Raw genomic sequence first — 11,975 nt, forward strand, 5'->3', positions numbered from 1 at the left:
GGACTTGGAATTGTTTCCTTCCTTCCTTCTTTTTTCCTTTCTTTCGTTTCTTTCTTTCTTTATATCATTAATTCTATTTTTGAGATTATAATTACAATATTTCTCTCTTCTTTTTCCTCTTGCCAAATCCTCCCATTTACTCCCCCCACTCTCCTTCAAATTCATGACCTCTTTTTTCACAAATTGCTATTGTATGCACACATACACATACATACATGCATTCTTTAATACAACTTGCTCAGTCTGTATAATGTTACTCTACCTTTTTGTGAGGCCACATATAGTCCAGGCTAATCTCAAATGTGCTATGTAACTTAGTTTAGACTTGAGTTCCTGATCCTCCAGCCTCATCTCCCAAGTACTGAAACTATAGTCATGTATCACACCTGACTCAAATTTTTTTTTAAAAAAAATGTAACTCATTGTTTTCTCTATGAATCTTAAGATATCATAAACCCATGCTCTTCTTACCTGTCTCCAGAGTGCTGGAATGTGGATACATACCATCACATCTGGTTGTATCTTGCATTTTTAAAAAACTGATTCATTTAATTTTATGTATATATGTGTGCTGCCTGAGTGCACTTATGTGCAGAAGCCTGCAGAGCGGACCCTGCATCATAAAGAAACATGCTAGGTCACCGAGAGGAGCTGCTCTGAGGATCAGCTCTCGAGAAATGCTGCGCACTCACAGAAGTTGCTGCTCTGTGCTTCCTGTACTCGGATTTGGAAAACTCTCCAGAGAGAGGGCACTTGGCCAGAAAGCTTGTTTAGAAAGCAAACATGTATGTTTATTTGAGGTTTCAAGGGGCCCTTGAGGGAGACTGGGAGAGCCAGAGATGCTTAAGAACAGTGCTTGTCAAACTGCAATCACCAGGGATTTTGGTCAATTCAGATTCTAATTCAAAGAGGTGCCCGGATTAGGGCATTCCTCTCTTTCTCCCCTTTCCCCTCCCTCTGTGCGTGTGGGTTTATGTGCACTCACCACTACATGGACATGTACAGGTCAGAAGTTAACGTTGTACATACTTTTATATCATTCTCCACTATGATGATTATGAGGAAGCTATGATGAGGATGGCAACAATGATGATTATCACTATTTTTTGAGCTGGAATCTCATTATGCAGCTCCCGCTGGTCTGGTGCCCACTGTGCAGACCAGGATGGCCTCAAACTCACAGAGATCTGCCTGCCTGGGCCTCCCAAATGCCAGGACTAAAGGTGTGCGCCACTATGCCTGTCCTCCACCTTTTTTTATTTTGAGACAAGGGTCTCTCAGTGAGCCTGAAGTTCACTGCTTTGGCTAGGCTAACAGGCCAGCAATCCTCTGGGTTCCATAGCACTGGGGTTACAGATACACACTGTCACACCTGCCCAAGAGTTCTGTATCTCTAGCATGTCCTTGAGTGACACTGATGTTGCTGGACCCTGGAGCACACTCTGAAGTCTTTCCTTTGACAACAAAGAAACTGAACATGAAATGGGAAACTAAGACATGAAGGGAAGCCAAGGTCTGAAAGAGACTTAATTTAAATGTTTCACAAATCTGAATCATAATGGATGAAAGAGTTGAGCTCTACCCCCATACAACCCAGACCTTCTAAAAGTAAATCCCCAATGCCCTGGGTCTTTCCTGTGCTTACTGCAGCTCTCTTCCCTAAGTGGACTATGTTTGGTGCCTGTGAGAAAAAGCATGGGAATAAAATCACAGGCCAGCTCCTATCAGCCTATATGCTGGGAAAAACATAGCAAAAAGTTTCTCAAAGTAATTATTTGTCCTCTCTCAAATTCACTCCTCACAAACTAGAACATGCAACTTTGTAACACAGGATAGTGGATTATGCCCTAAAGAAATTTCAAAAACTAATTTAGAGCCAGTGTGGTGGTTCTTAACTGTAGTCCCAACACTCAGGAGGCTGAGGCAGGAGGATCACAGTACCTTTGAGGCCATCCTGGTTTACATCGTGTGTTCTGGGCTGGCCTGAGCTATAGAGTGAGGTTCTGTCTCACTCATCTCCCCCATACAATGCTGCCTCCGATCTTCCCCTAAAATCCTGCGTAGTTAAGAACAACACCCAGAACTCTTGAGTTTTGAATTCCTCCGCACACTGCTTCATGACTGCACCTGCAGCTCCGTCTCCTGCAGGCACCAGCGCTCTCACACAGACGCAGTTACTTTTCTGTTGCTGTGATGAAACATGTCCAAGACAACTTGCAGAAAGAAGTGTTTATCTGGGGCTGTGGTTTCATGGGGCTCGGGTCCATAACCATCAAGATTGGGAAACATGGCAGTAGGCGGGCAGGGTGAATGGAGCTGGAAATTCAGAGCTGACGGCTCACATCTCAAATTACAAATAGGAAGCAGAGCAAGCAAACTTGAGGTATCTAGAGGCTACTAAACATCAAAGGCTCCCCCAGGGACTCACTTCCTCCAACAAGGCAACACGTTGTATCTCTCCAAACAGCATCACCAACTGGGGATCAAGTATTCAAGTGCCTGAGAACACAGGAACCATCTCATTCAAACCACCACACACGTTTAACACAGGCACACCTATCCACAGGGCAGTTCCTGATTCCAGGTTTCTGCTTCAGTGTTTTGGCCAAGCCTTCTTCTCATATCTTTCTAAGTCTATTTGAAACATAACAATAGTGATTAAAAGCAACAGTCTAGATTTACATACATTTTACTGCTCATTACACTGTTCATTTTCTCAAAGAATTCTGACTGCATCTCTGGAAGATAAGAAATATTGAATCCCGTTTATATGGGCCAGGAAGGATGGTGCATGTCTTCAATCCCAGCATTCCAGAGTCAGAGATAGGCAGATCTCTGTGAGCTTTTGTTCAAAGCTAGTCTATCTACATAGTTAGTTTTAGGCCAGCTAACACTACAAAGTTAGACCCTGCTGAACAACCAAAAACAAAACAAAACAAACAAAATATAACCCCCCACCCAAATAAATAAATTATATTCATTAATTCTTTAGAAAAATTTTGATTATTCTCTTGGGTGTACCAGGCATAACTGTGGTCACTGAAAAACTATGTAGACAAATCCTTTTCCCCAGCAAGCTTACATTCTAGCTTACCAGTCTCCTGAAGTCCTGGAAGAAAGAGTGAAATAGAATAATAGGCTTTAGATCAAGTGCAAGAAGGATCTCGAGAAACAGCTGTCCCTGGCCAGACAAAAGCCAAGCAATAACATTGCCTCGCTTTGGCTTCCAGAACCACCCAAATCCTAAAGAGTTTGCATAGGATAAAAAATCTAGGCCAGGAAGATTGCTCAGTACCTAGTGTGTTTCAGGCAAAGCTTGATCTGACTCGGGTTTCCCAAGACCATGTGTTAGAAGGAGAGAACCAACTCTTGCAGGTTGTCATCTGACCTCAACACGAGAATCACGGCGTGCATTCCTGCCCTCATGCACATACTCATAAAGAAATAAATGAATAAATAAATACAATTTTAAAAACCTTGGGAGCTTGTACTAAAGTGTTTGATTCTATAAGATAATTAATTTTTTAAGTCCCAGAAAAAAACTCTCCTTTCTCAATTACTCTGACCATATTTTATCTGAAAAAGTAATTTAATTAAACAAAAGGAAAGAGGATGACATGGACCCTCACTTTGGCCTTATTTTTTTTCTCAATTTAGTATTGTCAGCTTTATTTTGAATTAACCATTTATCAAGAGTGCACACCAAGAGTAGAAAAAAATTTATGGAGCCTATCAAAAAAGTCCCCTGATGAGTGGGAGGAAGGACGAGACGTTAGGAGCCCTTCTTAGAGAAGGAGATGTTCTCCAGGTCATGGATGCCATTTTTGTCAATGACCCGAACGCTGAAGGTAGGCAGATTCAAGATGAAGCGCTTCTGGAGCTCCTCCAGAAATTTCCTAAGAAGCTCCACTGCCCTCTCACGTGAAATAGTTGGTGGGTAGTATCGGTCAAGAATACTGAGAGTCAGGAAGGCACCATAGCCATGAGCTGCAAAAGGAGCCTTGGCCAAGGCTGCCAAGTAGTCCATATAGTAAAGGGCAGGCCCTTCATGCTCATCATAGGCAGCCAGGAGGAGGTTCACATGATAGGGGGTCCGACTCCGAAGACAGTCAGCCAGGTTTCGACGTGTGAAATTAGCTGCTGCTGTAGGGGACAATTCATACCCATTCCGCATCTTATAAAGCTGCACGTTTTTCTGGATATATTCTGCAAACTGTACAGTGTCTCCAGCCTCTCCAACACACAGGAGTAAGATTTTTTCACTCATCTTAAACATCTTGTCATGATCGTCCTTCATCTGGACAATATTGCTGGCGGCCACCCGATCGGAGGCAACGAGGACATAGTCGGGGCCCTGGATGCCGATGAGATACTCCATGGTGGCAGGAAGCGTGAGGCAGCAGGGTCTACAGAGAGAAGGACTTCCCGGGTTCACGGCCTCACCAGTGAGTCACTTTGGCCTTATTAATGTAAAGGAAAACTTTGGGAACAACCTAAAAACTCACTAGTGTAGGGAAGGTTGATGAAAACGTGTACTAACATAGAGCGTGATACCATGCACTTGTCTGGAAAGTCAGAGTAAGTCTCTGTTTATGGGCGTGGAATGATGCTCATTACTGTGCTCCCATATGGAAGGATCAGTCCACAGAGGAAAATGTAGACTGTGGTCTTGCACTAGTCAAGCCATATGCACACAAAACACAAATACAAATAAGGGATGACTAGAAGTAAGCTCATACAGCATTAACTCTTATCTGGATAGTAAGGGTTACACAACTTATTTCCTGCTTTTCTATGTTAATTGACTTAAAAATTAATATATCGTAATTATGTAATCAGAAAACCCAAAATTTCATCATAGAAAAAACATCTACTACTTATTATTTTGTAATTTTACCTTTTTAACTTCATTTTTTTAAATATTTATTTTTATGTATCTAAGTGTTCTGCCTATATGTATGTAAATGTACCACTTTCAGGCCTGATGCCCATGGAAGCCAGAAGAGGATGTCAGATTCCCCGGAACTGGAGTTACATGTGGTTGATCCACCATATTGATGCTAAGAATCAAACATAGGACCTCTGCAAGAGAAGTGTGTTATCTTAACCATTGGCCCAGCCCTCCATGCCCTATTTTTTTATTATTATTTTGTTTTGTTTTTCTGCATGGAGTTTTATGTAGCCCAGGCTGAATTTGAAGTCTCTATATTGCATAAGCTGACCTTCAATTCTTGATATGCCTGCTTCTGCCTTTGAAGTGCGGGGATCACAAGCGTATACCTTTATGTCAGGCTCTTTTTGCTTTTCTTTCTTTTTTCTTCAATGTTAGAAATGTAACATGGGGCCTTGGGTATGTCAGAAAAGCATTCTAACACTGAGAAACAGCCCCAGCCTACAACCTTAACTTTAACTGTGTTCCAAAACTGGTTTTTGTTGTTTATTTATTATCTTTAGAGGTATGTGGTGGGTGCTCATGTATGTGCCTCTGTGTTTGTGTATGTTTGCCAGAGGAGAATATTGAGTTTCTTCCTTAATTCCTCTCACTTTATTTTTTAAGAAAGGGTCTTTCATTGAATCTAGAGCTCAAGTATTCAGCAAGACTAGCTCTCCAGAAAGCTCTGGGGAGCCTCCTGTCTCCCTCCCTGGTGCAAGGATAACAGGACCCAGATTTTTATGAGATCTCTTGGTATGTGCTCAAGAGTGGGGATCGAACTCATGCTCTCATGTTTGTGTAACAACGATTTCACCAGTGCAGTCATCTCCTTAGCCTATTTATTTATTTATATTTACTTATAGACAGGATCTCTTGTAGTCTAGGTTGGCCTGGAACTTGCTAGGTGGCTTACAATGACACTGAACTCCTGACCCTGTTGCCTCCAGTTACCAAGTGCTAGGGTTACAGGTATGTACCATTTCACCTGTCCATTAAATGGCTTCTATCTAAAATTAAACTTCAAAAATATCCATTAGATATTTTGTACCTTAGAAAAATTTTATTAGGCATCCATTTCATCAAAATGAATTGAAAATGTTAAGTAGACTGTAGTGTCTCTTTATATTTAAGTTCTTTCCACTAAGCTAAACACTCTGCTCTAGTTGTTCTAATTTTCTTTCTTTTTCTCTGAACACTTTTCTTGGACCTTTGTACTGGCAAAAATTAGGTGGTTACTTTTTAAAAACACAATTATTTTCAAAGATAAGATAACATGAAGCTCACTGACTTTTTAAAAAAGTTTTTTTTTTTTAATTTTTTGAGACAGGGTTTCTCATTTTTTGAGATAGGGTTTCTCTTAAAAAAAGTTTTGAAGACAGGGTTCTCTGTAATTTTGGAGCCTAACCTGGAACTAGCTTTTATAGATCAGGTTGGCCTTGAACTCACAGAGATTCACCTACCTCTGCTTCTGGAGTGCTGGGAATAAAGGTGTGCCTGGCCACTGACAATTTTTACTGAGGAATAAATAGTTTTGAAATAACCAAAGAATCTCTTGTTTTCTTGTGTTCTCTCATTTGTACTGTGTGTATATGTCTGTCTATCTATCTACCTATCTATCCATCTACCTACCTATCTTCTGTCTGCCTATCTGTCTACCTACCTACCTACCTATCCTCTATCTATCTCTGTAAAAAGAAAGGAGACTATGTAGAAAGAAGAAAGGGTCAAAATAAAGAACTTGGCTAGGAAGAACAAAAGGGAAGGTTTGCTTGTTCATAAAGGAAGAGAGAATATGGGGAGAAGGTGTAGGCAAAAGTTTCTGTCCTGCCCAATCCCACAGCCATTCAGTCCCAAATAAGCACACAGAGGCTTATTTTAATTACAAACTGTTTGGCCTATTAGCTCAGGCTTATTACTAACTAGTTCTTACAACCTAAATTCACCCATAATTCTTGTCTATGTTTAGCCATGTGGCTTGGTACCTTTTCTCAGTAAAGCATTTTTATCTTGCTTCCTCTTCCTCTGGATGATGACTGTGTCTCTTCCTTTCCTCTTCCCAGAATTCTCATAGTCTGGTTGCCCCATCTATAGTTCCTGCCTGGCTACTGGCCAGTCAGCATTTTATTAAACCAATATGAGTGAAAAATCTTTACAGTGTACAAGAGCATTATCCCACAGCAAGAAGGGAGAAATGTCATATCATAAAACATATTTAAATTTACTGGAGTTTAATTTTTAATTAGTAGAACCAAATAGAACATAGCCTCACAATGTTACAGGTGATGAAGCAGATCTATGAAGGAAATATTGGGAAGAGAGCAATTATTTTAGATTCCTTTGTTTCCCTCAGTCCTTTCCTCTCTCTATAGTGGGAATCCTGAAGATTTTTTTTTACCATTTGTTAAATCAAATCTATACACAATGATTACAAGACAGAAGGAATCCAGGTCTCATGGGTTTGCCTTTATAAACCCCAGAGGATCATACTTTGCAGCCATGGTCTGGGAGTCCTAGGTATGGACCTGGCCAATATTTAATAAAGTTTGCTTCAAATTTGGCTCAAATATTGTGGTAGTGGTCTTATTCTCCCACAGTTGGGATTAAAGCTAATCCTCCTGTTTTTAGTTCCTAAGTGCTGTGTAATTTCTACATTTAATTAGGCACCAGGTTCCTATGACCACTTGCTGTAGGACATTGGTCTGTAGTCTGTCAATTATATTTTAAATAAACACTGAAATGGCCAGTAGCCAGGCAGGAAGTATAGGTGGGACAACCAGACAGGAAGTAGAGGCAGGTCAATGAGAACAGGAGAATTTTGGGAAGAAGGAAGCTTGGTCGGCAGTCCTATCCAATCACAGAAGAAGCAAGATGTGGCTGCCCTGCTGCATAAGGTACTGAGCCACATGGCTAACACAGACAAGAGTAATGGGCTAATGTAAGTTGTAAGAGTTAGTAAGAAGCCTGAGATACTGGGCCAATCAATTTATAACTAATGTAGACCTTTGTGTGATTTCTTTGAGACTTAACGATTGTGGGAACCAAGCAGGACAGAAAACTCAGACAACAATCACTGACTACTCAGTAAACTGAAAACTGTTAAACGATAGTTTTCAAGTTGTCTTTTAGTTCTAACTTCTTTGTTTTAGTCTTATTTCAAGTCTTTTACATAATATCTTAGTTAATTAAGCAATTTGTTGACTATTTTATTTTTGTGTACACGTCTGTGAAGCTTGTTTGCCACAGAGAGCATACGGAGGTCAGAAGACATCTTGCAGAAATCAGTTCTCTTCTTCCACTATGTGGGTTCTAGGGATCAAATCCAGGCCTTGCTTAGTTGTCTCACTGGTCCTTATCTCAACTCTTTCCTCTCTTTTTCTTTCTTTCTTTCTTCCTTCCTTCCTTTCTTTCTTTCTTTCTTTCTTTTTTTCTTTCTTTCCTTCCTTCCTTCTTTTCTTCCTTCCTTCCTTATTTTCTTTCCCTCCTTTCCTCTCTCCCTTCTTCCTTCCTTCCTTTTTTCCTTCCTTCCTTCCTTCCTTCTTTCCTTTCTTTCTTTCTTTCCCTCCCTTCCTCTCTCCCTGTCTTCTTTCTTTCTTTCTTTCTTTCTTTCTTTCTTTCTTTCTTTCTTTCTTCTTTTCTTTCTTTCTTTCTTCCTTTCTTTCTTTCTTTCTTCTTTTTTTAGTTTTTTTTTTTTGACACAGGGTATCTCTGAGTTGCCCTGGAACTCACTTTGTACACCAGGCCTTGAACTCACAGAAATCCTCCTGCCTCTCCCTCCTTAGTGCTGGGATTAAAGGCATGCGCTACCACTGCCCAGCTCTCAATTTTTAATGTCACTTTCATTTCCCAATGGCTTTGCTATCAGTGAAAGACAAATATAAAATGATAAAACTTATTTTTCCTATTCTGTTCAGGGAATTATTTACATTTTATTAAGAGGCACCTGTATGGAAAAGTTTTGAAAACTCAAGTCTCTGTCTTCAGCCTGACCTTAATTTCTAATTTCCATTTTTTAGTCGTGTTTCTAGCTGCCCTTTAAATGTCTTTTGCTAGTCTTGCATGTATAATTCCAGGACCACCACGAACCAAAAGAAAAGAAAGAAAATTTTTATAGACCACTGAAATGTCACCTCTCCACGAAGAACTTGATGTTCTACTTTAATCCCATACCTTCCTTTTCCTTTTTTCCTCATATTCTAACAACTGAACTTCATAAAGTCCTCCAGATCCTCTCTGCCCTCGAGGTATACTGCTAAGGCCTTAGTCCATTAGACCATTTCTCATCAAGTCTAAACAGGAGCTTCTAAATGCTTTCTGTTTCATTGGCCATCATTCTAAAGTCTGTAGTTAACTATGTCATTCACCTTTTATAAAGTTATTAGCAAGTGTCAGCAGTAAAGAGCTGGTGCTATTGTCGCAGAGGACTGAAGTTGAAGTCCCAGCATGGAAGTTGGATGGCTCACAACAACTGTCATAACTAACTCCAGCTCCAGGGTACCTGACACATCTGTTCTTCATGCTCACTGACATGTATAATCTTAACCCATATACAAATAATTAAACATAAAATAACATCTTTAAATATGTTTCTTTACCAGCTTCTCATGATCTTCGGGATAAAATAGCAGGTACAAACATGGCATGTAAATCCTTAGTGAGCTGTTTCTTTTCTACTTTTCTAACCTATCTGGACTTCATTCTTTAAACATATTGCATCCCAGCCATACAGAACTAACTGCTGTTCTTCAAGTAAGTCATGTTCTATTCCTTTTGGTCCTACAGTCAAGATTTTGCTTTAGTCTGATGGTGCAGGAGAATTATCTGTATTCTGTCAATCATATTTTAATAAAACGCTGATTGGCCAGGCAGGCAGTATAGGCGGGAAAGCCAGACAGGAAGTAGGGGTGGAGCAAAGAGACTGGGAGTATTCTGGAAGCAGAAGCTCTCTCTCAGCCACTCCTGTGCAGACCACCGAAGAGGCAACATGTAAGCTGTCACACTGAGAAAGGTACTGAGCCCATGTGGCTAACATAGATAAGGATAATGGGGTAATATATGTTATAAGAGTTAACAAGAAGCCTGACCTAATGGGCCAATCAGTTTATAACCTTATGGAGTCTTGTGTGTGATTTTCTTTGTTACTTGCTGGCTTGTTGGGGTACTGGGCGGGAAAGAAACCCCAACAAGCCGGCCCTCATGTTACATATGGCGCCCAGACGTGGATAACTGAATCCACAGAAAGCTTGAGAAAGCTTGGGAAAGAATAGAGTAAAGCATGTTTTGTTGGTAGCAGCAATTTCTTGGGTCTACTTTGCTTGCTAGAGGCAAGCAAGCACTCTCATCTGAGAGAGGCTTCCTGACTCAGCTTTAGCTGCAAAACCTTGCAGCTCTTTAAAGAGGTCCTGCCGTGAAGCACTTAAACCGTGTTGATGAAAAGCGGAACACATGCTTTTCGGTTTTCAGTCGTAGCAGGAAAAAAGCTGCGCTGTTTTACAATGCCGGCTTTCTGGGCTGTCCTGACAGGGTAATCTCTGACTCTTTCAGGCAGGCAGTCTGACTGAGTGTGGTCTGTGAGCAGAATGCTGCAGCTTGCTTGCTGGCAAGGACCTTGAAACGCCATAGAGTTGTGGCAATGAACATAGCTCTGGCTGGTATCTCAGCCATGAGACTGGAGAGCTGGGGAGTGGGTTGGATCTAGCCGTCAAAGCCACTGCTCTCCATATTGCTTAGTAAATTAAAGGCTCATGTGGTCAGAAAAGGGAGATAAACAGTAAAGAGAGATTCAAAGATGAAGAAAACCTCTAAATGGTTTATAGTGTGTTACAAATAAATTCAGGATAAAAGTTAAAGTTCTTAAAGTAAAAAGAGAGTAATTAGGTGTGGTGGTACACACCTTTAATCCCAATGCCCTGGGAGGTAGAGGCATATTGACCTCTGTGACTTCAAGGGACAGAGGTAGAGATTGACCTCTGTGACTTCAAGGTGTGGTAGTGCACACCTTTAATCCCAATGCCTGGGAGGCAGGGACAGACAGATCTCTGTGAGTTCAAGGTGTGGTAGCATACACCTTTAATCCCAGCACTGGGGAGGCAGAGACAGGAGGATCTCTGTGAGTTCAAGGACAGCCTGGTCTACAGAGTTATTCCAGGACAAAGATATATACAGAGAACCTGTCTCAAAAGCAAAAAGTAAAAGTAAAAATAAAAGAAATAGAGGTTAAAATAAAGCCACATAAAGATGGAAAATGCACAGAGAATCTTCATACTGTATGCTATTATGCTCTCTTTAAATTGTTTGATTGTTGAGGAAGGAGCAACAACTGCTAAAAGACTTTTGTTTATAAATGCTGCTGAACTAACCCAAGATAGAAATTTTGAAAATACCTTGGCTTCAAAACTGAAGTCAAAAGGTATGTTACTTTGGAGAAGAGATTTTGCTTTTGTTTCCACAGAAAACGAGAGTCTCTGGATTTATTCAGAGTTAAGAATAATCACCTTTGACCAAGGGAGGCCACCTGAAAAATCTCCGATAGGAACAGATGGCCCAGATGACAGAGGTCTACATCCAGAACTGATCCAAGACTGCTGCCTGAGATGATCGAGACTCACAGGATACTCCAGTCATGACTTGATTATAACTCTAAATTTTCTTTAGGTCCCCTTAAGACTATCAGCGCCCCCAACCAGCAGGAAGTAGCCTGAAATACTACGCCCACATTCCCAACAAATGGATTATGGGTATTTTCCTTTGTTTAAAAAAAAAAAAAAAGAGGGAAATGGTGCAGGAGAATTATCTGTATTCTGTCAATCATATTTTAATAAAACGCTGATTGGCCAGGCAGGCAGTATAGGCGGGAAAGCCAGACAGGAAGTAGGGGTGGAGCAAAGAGACTGGGAGTATTCTGGAAGCAGAAGCTCTCTCTCAGCCACTCCTGTGCAGACCACCGAAGAGGCAACATGTAAGCTGTCACACTGAGAAAGGTACTGAGCCCATGTGGCTAACATAGATAAGGATAATGGGGTAATATATGTTATAAGAGTTAACA

The 11,975-nt window shown here is 40.8% G+C and overlaps 1 pseudogene; it reads right to left on the reverse strand.

Moving 5' to 3' along the window:
* Nucleotides 1-3,652: 3,652 nt before the first annotated feature.
* Nucleotides 3,653-4,470, reverse strand: LOC125391615 (proteasome subunit beta type-2 pseudogene; annotated as a pseudogene).
* Nucleotides 4,471-11,975: the final 7,505 nt, after the last annotated feature.

The sequence above is a fragment of the Myodes glareolus genome, chromosome 5 (assembly GCF_982192425.1).
Source record: "Myodes glareolus chromosome 5, mMyoGla1.1, whole genome shotgun sequence".
Classification (NCBI taxonomy): Eukaryota; Metazoa; Chordata; class Mammalia; order Rodentia; family Cricetidae; genus Myodes; species Myodes glareolus.